The sequence below is a fragment of the Haplochromis burtoni genome, unplaced genomic scaffold, assembly GCF_018398535.1.
Source record: "Haplochromis burtoni strain Fernald_Lab_line unplaced genomic scaffold, NCSU_Asbu1 Contig_4, whole genome shotgun sequence".
Taxonomy (NCBI): Eukaryota; Metazoa; Chordata; class Actinopteri; order Cichliformes; family Cichlidae; genus Haplochromis; species Haplochromis burtoni.
The window spans coordinates 5094669-5098865 of NW_024582365.1; positions in this window are offsets into that span (position 1 = coordinate 5094669).

Genomic DNA, 4197 nt, shown 5'->3' on the forward strand with positions numbered 1-4197 from the left:
AGGGGAGCATGTGAGAGAGGGAGGGAGTGAGAGATTAAAACAAATTGGCCATAATACCCTTTGGGGCTCAAATATCAGTTCAAGAGCCAATGCTGGAGTGGAAAAAGTTAGCAGCAGAGTAAGCTTTCTCACTCCACTGACACACAGTCACAACATGACTATTGACCTTGAACATGATACTTCAGTCTAAGAGGCTCACACTGATTTTCCTTTTGTTTTCGTCTGACTGACGTGAGAAAAAGAAAAGACGGAGCAGCGTTTGAAACTCTAGCCGCTCAGACAGGGTTACAATTCTGTCTCCTTCTGATAATGTGTAAAGACGGAGGAGCAAAGATCAAGTGCGGCAGAAATGTTCACAGCATTATAGAAATAAACATCTGTGTATGCCTGCCTCACTTTGTTGGAACATAAAAGCAAGTTCCTACAAATAACTCATTCATCTATATGTGACTACCACAGTAAGTGCAGTGCTCAGTTTGTGGTCATATTTTTGGGGTCTTCTTCTCATATTTATTCAGTAGATGGAGCCACTCACCTTTGTTGCTAAATATCTTCATTATAGGAAAATTATGACAATGCCACAGTTCAGATATTATTAATCACTGTTATTAGTATCATCTGTGACCGCATAATGATCTTGTAACATTGTACGTAAATAAACCAACACTGACTGTTACAGAACTCACCCAAGCAGCTTCAAGCTCAGCACTACATTTACTGGGCTGCAGATACAGCAAGTTTAAAAATGATCTGATTAAGCGTTGTTGGGGAAAGCGAACAGACTGACAGACACAGATTAAGCACAATATTCCGATTTTCAAATGCTATACAGATGTTTGGAGCTGGGACATGTTTAATCTGAAAATCTTCAGATTAAAAAATAGCCTTTTTTGACCTCAACACCTCTAATTTAATTGTGCCCTCTGATAAGTATTGTAGCTTAATACAGCTTCACAGTTTGTTTGCATCAGCACTGTGTCAATTAGATGTCTCCACTAAGATATGAAAAAAACGACTGTGTGTGTGTGTGTGTTCCTGTCTAGCTATCTTTGTGAGGACTGAAATCTCCATTCTACTATACTTTTGAGAACCAACTGTCACTTGTGAGGACACACACACCGGTCCTCACAAGTTTGAAGGCCTTTTTGAGGCTCAAAATGTAGTTTTAGTGTCAGGGTTACAATTAGGTTATGGTTAGGTATAAGAGAAAGTTTGATTTAGTTGACTTTCATTAAAGTTTTTATTGCATGGTCCTAGGGGCTGCTGGATCATCCAGATTTCTCCCTTGAGACTCCTGTTCAACTTCTCTGCTCCTCTTCTCCTTTTCCTCGATGGTCCTCTTCGCATATACCGTATTCGATCCCTTGTGACTGGGTTAGGGTTAGGCATTCATTTTTAATGGTTTAGGATTAGGGTAAGGGGTAGGGAAACCATTATGTCAATGAAGGTCCTCACTAAGATAGCTGAACGGGCTTGTGTGTGTGTGTGTGTGTGTGTGTGTGTGTGTGTGTGTGTGTGTGTGTGTGTGTGTGTGTGTGTGTGTGTGTGTGTGTAGAGCATCTCCTCCAGAGTTAGTAGGCAAAGAGTTAATGGTTATGGCTGTAGTCATAAGTTGTGAGTCAGTTGTGCTTTGCATATTTGCACGTGTCTGTAATCTGAATTATTGCAGATATGGTTGTCTATCTTTATGTGTTTGTGCAAGTTTGTGTGCTTGTATGTACTTAATGTGGGTATGAAACTGTGCTGTGCTGCTCCATGTGCCAATATGTATGTATGTAAATCTGTATTTCCCTATTTCTGTCTGTGTTAGCCTAATCTGTCTTCACATGCTGCTGTATTTATGTAGTTATGTTCATAATCACTGAGACAAAAACATTCTCTGTTCATCTGGATTCTGTGTGCCACCGCAGTGGATCTGAAATCAAACAGTCAAAACGTGACTGAGGGCAGACTTTCAGCTTTAATTAAATGGGTTTCACAAAAATATTGTATTAACTATTAAGAATTTCAGCTATTTTTCTCGAATTTCAGGGCATCAAAATTAACTGAACAAACTGATATAATTTAAATATAAGAAGAGTTGGTGGGGTTTGTTTTTTTTTTGTTTTGGGGGGTTTTCTTCAGAGGAGGTGGTTCAGTTCTGTGTTGCTTCACCAGAAGAAGGTCCTGGGTTTGAATCTACCATCGTTCCATGTGGTGTGAGTCTCTTCTGGTGTGTAACTGGTGATTCTAAATTGCCTGTAAGTATGAATGTCTGTCTGTGTTAGCCCTGTGACAGTCTGGTAACCTGTCCAAGGTGTACCCTGCACATTGGTAAACATGGCCGTGTCATATACATTTTCTCAGTTCAAACATTTGACATGTTTTCTTTATTCTGTTGAAACTAAAATGTAGCTTTATTAGATTTACAAATGCTTGGAACGTTTTTAAAAATTTACATTTAAATCCCTCAGCACTTAGTGGTGAAGGATTCCGATAGTTTCTTGATTTATCAAAGTATTGTATGCATTTCTCTGTGATGTTTGCTCACAAGCCAAAAACAACCTTGAAGCATTTTTTGCTGTCGCTGTTCCACCAAAATGTTCTTTCTTTATTCCAAGACAATGTTTCTTCATCCATCTGCAAATATTCATCAAAGAGTAAAATTAGGAGCCTGTGTTTGGTGTAAGGGCGTTGCAGCATTCTACTTCAAGAAGCAGCCATTTGTGTGTGCGAGAGAACCCTGCATGCATGTGTGCGTCTGTGCGTGGGTTCAGAAGGCTCCCATTGGAATGAATTATTTAGCGGAGAGTCTCCTTTACTTATCCATGGTTGACTGGCCACAGGCATGTACCGTTCTGCTCCCAACTACACAAGAGACTACCCTAATTCACCATCCAGCCTTCTGCAGTATGCCCCTGTCTCACCCTACAACCCCGCCCCAGTTCTCCCAAGCATGCTGAAGTGGTCCTCTGCAGATGTCCCTTTTTCGCTCCCTGCAACTCAGTGGGCAGAATCCCTGTAACTAGTGGACAAGGCAAGCATGGAAAGCTAAAGAAAGAGACAGAAGATGAGAAAAGATGAAGAGAAACTCACCTGGGGAAAAAATGTCAAGATCCTTTTTTTATGGAAACAAATGTGAGCTAAAACTATGATTTTATTTTTATTTTTTTATTACGTTAGTCCTTAAACCTCAAACCTGAAACAAAAAACCCCAAAAGCATTTCATCATCCTGGACTCTTCATATCCAAGAGCTGGATGCTAACAGTCGCGTCAACAGTGAAGAATCATGTAAAATATTCATCCATGTAGCTGGCTTAATAATGTATTATCCCTGAATTTACCACCCAGGGCTTTGCTGCACTCTGCTTTAGTCTCTGACTGCCACCAAGTCCCTTCTTGAAGTCCAATCATTCAAGAAAGATCCACAGTGCAGCTGCAAAATATCAAACTCACACCATTACAAATTCAGCTTTGAGTGGCTGCAGCTTTAAGAAGCAGCCAATTTGTGAGTCTTTCTCGACATATTCTATAAGTGGCATCCAAATACATCAAAGGGAAACATCTTCGTCTAGTGGATAAAATTATAGATGAAGGTGTTGTGAGGACTCTTTATTTGTTCCCTATTAAATGCTGCAATAAGTTGGGGGAGAGGCTGTTAGGTAAATTGGATGCATACTGTCCAAATATAGCTAGAGTATTTGGTAGTTCTCAGAATGAACTCTTCATTCTGTGGCAACCAGGCACTAAAATGACCTTGTCTGGATGCAGACTGAGACTGATGGGATAGTATGTGTGTCCGCGATACGGTTGCTGCTCATCTTCATATTTATAGCCGGACTCCATGCACGCCATAATCCGTATGTAGGGAGACGCTTGCTACTGAGTGCTCATATGGACTTGCAATAACACTCACTCTGTCACTATCTCCAGCCTCTCTGTCTCAGTGTGTGTTTCTCGTTCTCACTTCCTCAGGTGACATGTGTAATCTTCCCCGTCTCCTCTTGACACACACTCTTATCCAAACACAAATGTATACAGGCTCAGTGTGTAGACACAAGTAGGGATTACGTGTGAGCAGTAGATCGTTGAGAGCTGCAGTGTGGGCCAATTCAAAGCCATAATCACAAATGTGACTTGAGGGGAAAGGGCTGGATGGCGTGAACCTTTGCTGTGTTTGTGTGTGTGTGTGTGTGTGTGTGTGTGTGTGTGTGTGT